Genomic DNA, 11791 nt, shown 5'->3' with positions numbered 1-11791 from the left:
TTTATGTAATAGGGAGTTGGATTACCTAAAATAGGACTAGGGACTTCGTCAATCAAATAAACTGCGGTCAAGACACAATCACCCTAAAATTTAAAAGGTAAATTGGCTTGAAACCTAGGGGCTGGAGCCATATTTAAATGTATTGATACTTTCTCTCTATCACTGCTTTTTGTTGTTGGGTGTCAACACAAGTGAGTTGGTGCACAACACATTTGCAAGCAAAGAATGAAGTCATGGCAAACTCAAGAACATTGTCTATTCAATTGTATCTGACTTCATTTTCATTAGATAAACGCAAAAGTGCACCTACTATGGTCATCTACAATGGTGAGAAAAATAATTATGCCCCTTTAATGTAGTATTGAGTATTGACAATGGACACCAGATATCACAATGCACAAGATCAAAAATTGAATAAAAAACGTGATTATTATTGAATGAGACCCTTTTTTGTTTAGCTAGAGGGGAAACTGTACAGGAATTAGAATCAAGATTGCAATGGGTGATCTCTGGTACTGCAGAAACAAGAATATCTAATCTACTTGTAGATGGATGACCTGATCTATTGTGCCATAGATTTTCACACAGCATTACAAGATTTATTACAAGGAAATGATTGAAAAGAACTGTGACTTGAATTCACACCACAGTGTTTCAAGAATTGGAATGGTAAAGAAGGCAATTGAAGTGACAGAGAAGCCTAATTTGAGACATTGCACTGCTACAAGATTTAAAGATTTACCTGCTTCTTACACATCTCAATTATCTTCCACTACTGCGCGTCCAAGTAAAAAAAGGATGACAAGAAAATCCAACAACAAGGTATGTGCTTACATGTAAATGATGAGTGTTACATTAATTTGGAAATCTACAGGTTATATTAGACTTTTTCTTTTCTGGTTCTGTCTAGTAAATTGCTGTACGCTATGCCCTGGTTCTGAAGTGGTATGACTTTGGCACACATGCGAGAAAGTTACAGTTACTACTGCATATGCGCTTGTCTGATTTTAGACTAAATTGCACATTTGCTGATGGGATTCATGTGATCATTTAGATTAATAAGTCAGTCGCAGGAACTGTTTTTGGAAGTAGTTGCATAATGATGAGAGGCTTAAAAGTGATCTGTTTCTGACCTTTTGTGCTGTATGCAAAATTCAAATCCAGGTGTAATATTTCCCCTAGAATAAAATAAGACAATAACAACTTTTTAGTACTTGTCACAACTTAAAAGAGTACAATGGCTTTGGGGGCAAGTGAAAGAGTACGGTACTACTAGTAACAAGAAGGAAGAATATTTCTTTGAAGTCTTTATGCGAAACTTTGCACAAGACACATGAGCTTCTTCTTTTAGGTGAATCCTCTTTACCAGTTTATCAGTATGTAACTATGAGTAGTAGAAACATGTTTTAATTCACTATTGCTCATAGAATGCAGGAAACAAAAAAGCCAAAAATAAGAGAGAAAGAAATGCAACTGTACATCTTTGGAAGTTTGCTCTCTCTCTCACACACACACACAAACCCTTCTTAAATTACCCGTAAGTTAACAACAAGTGCAGATTAAAATGGCAAGGGCAGAAATGGTATAGACTGCCCAACTAGCGAATTTGAGGTAAAGAGGAAATGGAATGGTGATGGCCATGAAAAACGCGGTTATGGTGAAGAATACACCAAAATTCTCTAGCACTTGTGCTGACACCAAGAACTTGGACTTGATGAATTTGCTAACAACAAAGGAAGCAAAAGCAAGCAAGATTGTTAGAGACAGCAAGTGGAAAGCTGTGGAAAGTTGTGAGTTTACTTGAACGGATACCAAAGCTATATCAATGGCCGAAGCCAAACAAAAAGTAACCATAAGTTCAGTCCATTCTTTGTGTTGCAGTTTTACCACACCAACTGCAGCTCGAGCTGGTGCTTCAACTTGGTCGATAGCATCAACAGTAGAAGGTGAAGGCCTAGAAAGCTGGGGGTAACAATATTTTGAGAAGAGTTGGATAAATTGTGTGATAATTGTGTCAAAGAATAACTTGAAACGGCTTGTCATATTCATACTCGATCGTAATCGATCGGGACAGTTGAAAATGAAAGCTATTTTGTTTTGTTTTATCGACTGATTTAACTGTTAATTGTGTCTAGTACTATTGTCTGTACTATATATACTCGTATATACTCCTGCGGCTTCGAGGAAGGTTCCGCTATCCTGCGCCTTCGAGGAACCTTCCTAGCGGAACCTTCCTAGTAGAGCTTAATAGTGCAACCTTTTGGTTTTGTTTGCTACTTTAGGACTAGGGACTTTTGGGACTAGGAACAACTAGCTGGGATGGGGCTAAGGTCTGCGTCAACCATGGTGTTATCTAATAAGGACTATCGAAAATGACACAACTTTGTGACACAACTCGCCACGTGGCATGTGGTAAGTTGTAATTGGTGAAAGTGTGTCCCCACAGATACTCCTTCACCAGTCACAACTCGCCATGTGGTGAGTTGTGACACAAAATTGTGCAATTTTTGGTAGTCCTAGCACAACTCGTCTAATAAACCCAAGCTTTTAGAAGAGGATTTGCTATTTAACTAACAAAACTTCTCTTTCTAGAAAGAAGCTTTTAGCTTTCACACCTAAGATTTTATTTATATAAATCTTATTCAAGATCCACTCTTAGTGCATCCTCCAATTTCCTATTATTTTTATTTAAATTTAAGACATGATTAAACATATAAATGTCACGTGTCACACATCTAACTAAAAATAAAAAGGAATTAGAGGGGATCATTTCCCAAATCTTGTGGTTCGACCTTTAAAACCTATGTATGCAAGTGCAAGCATAAACTAAGAGAAAATTCCACTAAAAAATAGGAAGATTACAATAGTAAACAAAGACATTATCACATAATCCAAATCTCAAATACATCAAAATAAACTCTTATAATTAATAAAAACCAGAGAAATTTTGTTGCTAACTCTAGTTGGGAACACTCTGTTTTGGGAACCAATAATTCAACATATAACACATGTAGTCAGATAGTCATTTGCAGATTTCAATGTTAATGTAGAACAGTGGGTACAAAAGAAGAGTTTTTTAATTTGAAGCCAAGCAAAAGTTGGCCATGAAAATATTTTATAAGCCACGCCAAGACTGTCAAAATTAAGAGTTTTTTTATTGTATGTGATGCCAATACATTTGCACTTAGCACTCAATCAAGCAACATGTAACAATTTTTTATTTTCATTTTGTCTTAGAATTTGATCAAACCTTACTTGCAAAATTTTTCTATTTCTCCACCAAATCCCTATTGTTTCATGAAAATATAAATCAAATCCAACCAGTAATTCACCTTGTGCTAAACAACAAACTTGGTCATCTTGTTTCATGAATTATTTGCAATCCCAATTTTTAAAAAAAGAAAAAACAGAATATTTCTCCCATCAACAATTTCACTAACAAAGTAGAAGCGAACATTAATTTGATTGGTTTGAAAGTGATAGGCTTACTTTTTCGCTAGTTGTATTGCATTCTGACTGTCACAAAACGCACAAATGTACAATGAATCCTTAATTTTTCAAGTAAAATATGTAACCAAATAACTTACTTTATGGCTTTTGTCACTGGTGTGTATTCAAACTTAATGATTTACAATGCAACAGTTGATTGAAAATGTCGACCTCTAATTGAGGAGGTCAATGCATTGTTGGATTCTGTTCCTCTCTTAAGTACTGATAGCTAGCAACCAAAAGTAGTCCCTCTTCCATTTTCTTCATTCCCACTCCCATCTACTATAAAACCACCAAAGTTGGATGACATTTGGGAACATCAATTGATAAGTATACTTCAAGAGCATAAGGATGCTATAGGTTGGAAAATTGTTGATATTAAGGGTATTAGTCCATTTGTGGTTATGCAAAGAATTCACTTGGAAGAGACTGCTAAATCCTCCCAACATGTTTTTGACCCAGGTAAGTTACAATCTCATTGGACTAGTCTAGTCATAGTATGCATTATTTATCTCCATGGTGTTGTTAAGGTTTGGATGGTCCTGTTTATCAGGATTGATCTCCAATTGTGTTAGATCTTTTTGCAAAAAAAAAAAAAAAAAAAAAAATTCTTTTTTATTTTCTGCTTTTAGATTAATCTTTGTGTTTATTTCCTTGTTTAGTTTTATATTCTTTTGTTCTAGCTGATATTTGACAAAAAATAAAATTTATAACAATCAGCTTGATCAAGGTACGTCTCCTCCTTCTCCTTACCTTGTTAGTTGTTTCTACTTGATTCTCATGTTGCATATTAATATTTTGCTCTCTTTTCATTCAAGACATATATTTGAGAGTATCATTTTTAACATTGAGGACAATGTTTGGTTTAGGTTTGGGGGGATGCACATAGATTTCTATCTTTCTATTTTGTTTTGTTTAGTTCCAAAAAAAAAAAAAAAAAAAAAAAAACTTTTGTCTAGCTTGAGGTTTATGTTTTGAGTTTATTATACTACTCTTGCTTAAAGAATTTCATTGCTTTCATGCTCAATTCATTGCACATGCACGTAGCCACTCAGACACAACTTCTTGTTGAGTGATAAAAGTGATTAGAAAATCTTGAAGATAACAATGTGGAGACTGTAACCCTTGTAAGTTTTGAGCAAATCAGTATTTTTGGAGGGTTATTTATTTATTTTTTCTAATCTTAAAGTTCATTTGGAAGTGCGTGACATATTTCCCTTGTTGTAGTCTCATTGTTCTTTCTTTTCGCCAAGATATATATATATATTTTTTTAATTTTATGCCACACTTGAATCTTTTGAAGTTATTGATGTTGAATGATGTATACTAGTCTTTGAGAGATGAGATTAGGCCATTTTTGTCTACTTTGAGCCATATATGTGTTTTTATTTTTCTTTCTTGATATATTATCGCTAGTCATCTCACTGAGCCTTTTAATTAGCTTTTCTTTCTTAAAGCCCTTATCCATAGTGTTTCAAGATGGAATTTGATCAGTTTGTTTCAATATAGTGGTTGTGCAAGAATTCAAAGAAAAAAAAAAGAAGTCGAAGAAAAAAAAAACAAGAGAAAAAGAAAAGAAAAGGGAAAGGTGTCAAAAAGAAGAAGAAGAAAAAAAAGGGTTCTCATCAAATTTTGAGAAGTGAAATGTAAGGAAGGAGTAATGCTTTGAAGAAAAAGAGTTGACATTCTGATAAATCTTGAAAACACTTCTTATTATTTACCTTCACCCATTTTTATTTCATTCCCTTTGCTTTTACCGTACATTATATCCTAATGAAGTCCTTATTTGATCTTAAAAGTTGTGTAGTTCAGATATTGATATGACTGAATAAAAAGTGTGGTATAAATTCTTTTTGGCATCCTTTCATGAGACTACTTGTTCTTTCTTGATTAAGCGTTTTTTCAGTGATTTATATGTGAGGTGTTTGATTTTGCTTACATTATTCCGCTCACATATATTGTTGAGAGTATTACACCCCATTTTAGAGTGATTTCATTTGTTGAGTGATAACACATGAAAGATTTGAGTTGAAGCATACTTTTATATAGAGATTCGAGTCAAGTTTATTCTAAAACTAAGAGTATGTTTGGGTTGACTACCGATTTTCACTCACATTGAGTTTTGATGGCATGAGAAATTTCTTTAGCATTTGTAGTGTTTTTGAACTTGAACTAATCCTCTTTGCACAAGGCTAATTGAAAAAAAAAGTTTTGTTTGATTTTCTTTGTTTTGTTTTTATTTTTCATTTTTTTGTATTCATTCTTAGAATTTTGTGGGTATATTCCCTGATAACCCTCACGAGACTACAACTCGTCCACTAGTGTAAGCTAGGTGTTTAAAGGCTTGTTGCATATGCTAAATACAATCGAAAATTCCAGCGAAAGTGGATTAGTTAGGATTTCATTTTTATTAGTGTGTGTGTGTGTGTGTGTTTTTTTTTTTTTTTTTTTTTTTTTTTTTTAAATTCCCTTGTTTTGTTTTACTCTTTATCTGTTTTGCTTGAGGACTAGCAAAATGTAGGTTTGGGGGTATTTGATGTGCATTGATAATAGCTTAATTTTGCATATTTATATCATTATTAGAAAGCATTATCATACTTATTTTGAGTTAATTCATGCATTTTATATTTGGTCTTGAAAATAATCAATTTTGTACTTAATTGAATCTTATTGAGTGAATTTGTCTTTTGTAGGAGAATGAAATTAAATAAGTGAATTTGTACAAAGAAGAAAGCTAATGGACTTTAATTTTACAAGGGCCATGATGAAGTTAAAGAAGGCCAACTCAATTAAATTTAAGTCCAATTGGAGTAAAGTATCAAAGAAAATTTGCACCAAATCCAAGTCTAATTCGGATTAGGATTCCAGCCTGCACATTAGTTAGTATTTTTAGCATAACTTTTGGCTCAGACGTCCAATTGAGATGATTCAAGTTGGGCTGGAAATTTAACTTAAATAGCTACAACTTTGTAGTTTACCAAAAGTCCGAATTCTGATGTTAAATGGGCCAAAATCGTCAGTTAAGTGAAGCCTAAAAATCTGGGATTTTCTCCAAATAGGAATTCAACTTGTAATAGGATTCCTTGACCTATTTAAAGGCTCTTTAGGGAAAAATTCAGAGGATGGCTGGGGTTTGAACATATAGGTCGCGGCTACCTCTTTGGTTTTCTTCATGATAGTTTTAATAATTTGTCTAGTTTAATGCTTAGTATTTTATTTTGGCGTAAATGCACTTTTAGTCCCTACGTTTTGACCCGATTTTTATTTTGGTCTCTACATTTTATTTTTACCACTTTTAGTCCTTAAACCAATTAACGCATGACATTTAAGTCCTTACCGTCACCCAACTAACAGAAAATGCTGACGTGGCTGACGGCACAGTAAAATAATAATTAAAAAATCTATTTTGGCATTAAAAAATTGCCACATCAGCGTCTAAATTAAAAAAAAAAATTTAATTTATTAATTTCAACTAAATGAAAAATTAAAAAAAAAAAAAAAAAACTCGGGAAGAACATGATGAAAACAAGAACTCCAACCCAGATCAAAGAACTCAAGAACACAAACCTAAACACAGAATTTTCTTTCCTGACCCGTAATTACCCTCAAATCATAACCACAAATCCACCGGAATCTGCCACAAAACCATCAACTATCCACCACAAATCCAAAACAATAAACCCATCCACTACCCACACAAACCCATCGGAGCAAACTACCCCACCCAAATCTGATTAAAAAAAAAAAAAAAACTTAGTTAGTCCAGGCGCCATTCCTCTTCGATCTAAGAACGAAACCCATCACCAAACTCCAATCTATGAACGAATCCCACCAAACAACTCCGATATGTGCCATCACCGAAACCCACCACCAAACTCCAATCTCAGCCACTAAAACCCACCACCAAACTTCAATCCAGCCACCAACCATTACCAATCCAGCCACTGAACAATCATGCAACCCATCACTGACCAACCCAAACTTTGATCTGTGCCATCACCAAAACTCCATCACAGACGTCGATCACCACAAACCCATACCCTCCACCACGCCGATCCACAAATTCAGACCTCCACCTCGCCGATCCCCACAAACCCACGCCCTCCACCTCACCACGACAAGTCGGCAACACCATATGCATAGAAACCCACAAAAAAAATGCCAAAGAGAGAGACCCATTGATTTGAGAGAGGAGCTTGAGGCATATGGGTTTGGGTTTGGGTTTGAGCAAAATCAAGAGATAAAGAGAGTTCAAGAAGGCTAAGCACCATGATTGAGGGAGAAAGAAGAAAAAGAAGAAGAAAGAAAGAAGAAAAGGAAAGAATGGAGGCAGAGAACGATCTGGGGAAGAAAAAGAAAAAGAAAGAAGAAAAAAGAAAAGAAAAAGAGTACGGTGCTTGTGTATTTGATGAACCCAAGAACCCAAGCACCGTTGTTTTTAATTTTTTTCATTTAGTTAAAATTAATAATTTTTTTTTTAATTTAAATTCTAACGTGGCAATTTTTTAATGCTAAAATAGATTTTTTAATTATTATTTTACTGTGTCGTCAGCCACATCAACATTTTTTGTTAGTTGGGTGACTGTAAGGACTTAAATGTTACGCGTTAATTGGTTTAGGGACTAAAAATGATAAAAATAAAATGTAGGGACCAAAATAGAAATCGGGTCAAAATGTAGGGACTAAAAGTGCATTTACGCCTTTTATTTTTGTGTTTTCTTTCAATTACTATAAGTAGCTAAATTTATAATTAAGGTTGAGGATGACACCTTGTTAAGGATTATCAATATTGTTTATGTGATTTGATTTTTCCCATAATAGTTGTTCTTTAATGGTTTAAATTGTTCTTGCTTCATATCAATTGATTAAGATGAGATTCTAGATATGAGTTCAATCATGTTTTTCTCATGATTTAGGATTTATATTAATTAATTGAATGCTTGGTTTATTATTTCTTGATTATAAAATTGGATATCTCTTGTGATTTGTTTGTCAACGGATACAATTGATGATTTAATTTTATACTTAAGAAGCGAAGAAGAACATGCTTTAGATATTTAAATAAAAGTTTTAATGATAATATTTTCCATGGTAACAAGATTGATTTCTAGATTATCATGTAGTAGTTAGGAAAAATTAATGATTATAAATATATGCTAATATGAATTAACAAGGCAGATTCCAAAACCTTAATTCCTTTCTCTAGATTGTTTACATCTCTTTACTACTTTATATTATATCTTTGCTTAGTTTAATTATTTGTTTAGTATATTTAATTTCAAAACAACCAATTTTTATTAAACTAGATTGGGTTTAATTTGGTTAAGGTTTAATTAATTTTCCTATGTTCATTCAAGTATCTGTGGGTTCGACCTCATTTTTGTCAAACTATGCTTCGGTACAGTTCGTACACTTGCGAGTACTTTAAATTTCACAACATTCACCAAGGTCTTCCTGAAGGATCTAGGATGGACCATGGTGGAGCAAATAAGGAATCTCCCTCAGATTGATGAATTCCTTGGTCTCGACTATAGACACCTAATTTTGTACCTGGTTAATAAACTTTAGTCCCCGGTCCCAATGATGAGCTTGACATGTCTGCAAAAGATAATTGAAGTTATTTTGATAGTTTGGAAGTAATCACAACTCAAAAGTGCTTAAATTGCTTTGAAAACAATGCTAAAAATGACCTTTACTCAATGTTTTAGCCATAACTTTTGATCCACAAAGAATTTGTTAGTAAGGTTTGTCTCATTGGAATGTAGACACCCTGAGCTTCAATTTGAACACAAATATTGCCTAATTTGAGCTTTAATTGAGTGAGTTATGACTATTTGAAGTTGGGCCAACTGGATAGTCCAATTTTCTGGGTTTTAAAAGTTCACATTAAGGGCCCAAAACATAATGTTTTGATGTGGGCCAGCCCATGGACCCTTGAGAACGTCCAAAGATCATTAGAAAGTCTGAAAACCCTAATTTTAACTTATAAATACTCTTCTTATGCCCAAAATCAAAACCCTAGTAAGAAAGAGCCATTTTTTAGCCTCCATCTTCTCTAAAACCCTAATTTTGTTTTCTAAAACACACACACAGCACCTTTGCACGTTTTTGACAAATTAAAAACCTCTCTTTAGTTAGTTCTAAGGCAGAAACTAGTTTCCTAATTTGATTTCTCAAAACCCTTTTTAAAACTAATCTTATTTTTGAGTTGTGATTACCTATAAACTACTGAAATCTTATTTTACGTTGATATCTCATCAAATCTTGTTGTGTAGGCAATGAGGGGCCAGTTAAATATCAATCAAGTTTGTATTCCATAGCAAGATGAGTCTCTCTTCATGTCTTTTCCTTGATCTGGTTCTTTTATAATTTGTGTTTTTGTTGTTCTTAGTTAATTTATATGTTTTTCATGCTTAGAAATATGTTTTGTTTTATTTTATTTTATTTTGTTTCATGTTTTGATTGGAAAGTTGATATAATTTGATATATTGATGAATATATTTTGATGTGTTAATTGTTGCTCTTGTTGTTGTTAGATCCAATGCATATTTAGGAATAGATTTTGTTTTGTTTATTTTTGATATCTTTGTTGTTAGTTTAGGTTGTTTAATTTTATATTAGAAGCATGTTAGGTTTGGTTTGATTGTTATTTTGTTGCTTGCTTTAAAACTGTGTTTCTGGGCGTGTATGCGTGTGCATACTTATGTATGCGTACGCATGCCAGAGGCTTGCGTACGCATACTCGTGCCCAGAAATGCAGAATTAGGGTTCTTGCAATTTTGATTGTTTTGTTTAGTTCTAAATCCGTTGTTTAAGTCTCCTTGAGTCTAATTTTCACATGTTTAGGCCTAGGGTTAGTAGAATAACATGTGTTCACATGTTTTGATTGTTGAATTGATAATTAGGGTTTATATCTTGGTTGAATCACATGAACATGCATTGATGCATAGGTGCTGTGGTGCTATAAGGTAAGTAAGGTAAGTCATACATAATGACATGAACATACATTTGATTGGGATGATGAGCATGATATGGTGTATGAACATGATGAATATGCTTGGCTAAAACCATGATGCTATGCTTGGATGTTTGGGATATGCTTGATGTTAATGCCTTGTTGATGCTACTATATTGTGATATGCATGTTGCCTTAGATATGATGAGATAGATGTATGCTTGGGTTGTGATGTGCCATGATAGGTGAGTGATTAGGTTTTGGGATGATTGATGCCATGTTGATTGTTAAATATATGCTAGCGTGTATGTAAGTATAGATGCAATGTTGAACGTGCCTTTAATAAGGTTAACAAAAGACACAATGAGAGGAAGCCAACCTTAGGGTTGGGTAGTTTTGGGTGCCTAACACCTTCTCAAGACTGTACCTTAACTCCGAACTCATATCTCTGGTAGTAAGATCAATGGTCCTTCCTCTAAAGGACGTTATATATATGGTTCCTAGACTATTGCAAAAATTAGGTGGCGACTCCCCCTTATGTCCACACTGACCTCCATTTATCAATGAATATCATCCTTTGGAACTGCAGAGGGGCCCTAAACCGCAACTTTCATCAATCTATTGGCTCATAGCTGCTGTGTATGCTAGCCTTGGATATAGAGAAAGAAAGATTCTATGAGACAATCTTAATCAAATTACCTCTCTACACCAATTACCTTGGTTATTGTTAGGTGATTTGAATAAAATTTTAACAAGTGAAGACGAGCTTAGGGGGAGACCTATAAACATAACTAGAGCCATGAGATTCCAAAACTGCTTGAACTCTTATAACATGATTGATCTAGGATTTCGTGGCCTTAGATTCACTTGGGTCAATAAGAGAGATCTTTTTACTATTATCCAAGAAAGACTAGATAGATGTTTTGCCAATTCTCCTTGGAGAAATCTCTTCCCTCAGGCCTCTGTTCATCACCTCACTCGCATTCATTCTGACCATTTCCTTGTCCTCCTCAGCCTAAACAAAAACCCTAAAATTTGTTGACTAGACCTTTTAAATTCCAACCTATATGGATGTCCCACCCCCTATTTCCTAAACTTGTTCAAGATAATTGGGGTTCTTAAAATCTCGAAACTAATATCCTTGCCTTCACCAATGCTTCCCAGACTTGGAATAAAGAAATCTTTGGTAATATTTTTCATAAAAAATCCAGACTAGAAGCTAGATTGAATGGAACTCAGCGAGCCCTCGCTAACAAGCCCAATAACTTCCTAATTAACCTAGAAAAAAAAAGCTTAAGGATGATTACCTTCTGATCCTTAACCAAGAAGCCCAACTCTAGTCCATGA

This window comes from Quercus robur, chromosome 7 (assembly GCF_932294415.1).
Source record: "Quercus robur chromosome 7, dhQueRobu3.1, whole genome shotgun sequence".
NCBI lineage: Eukaryota > Viridiplantae > Streptophyta > Magnoliopsida > Fagales > Fagaceae > Quercus > Quercus robur.
This window is presented reverse-complemented; position numbering follows the sequence as displayed.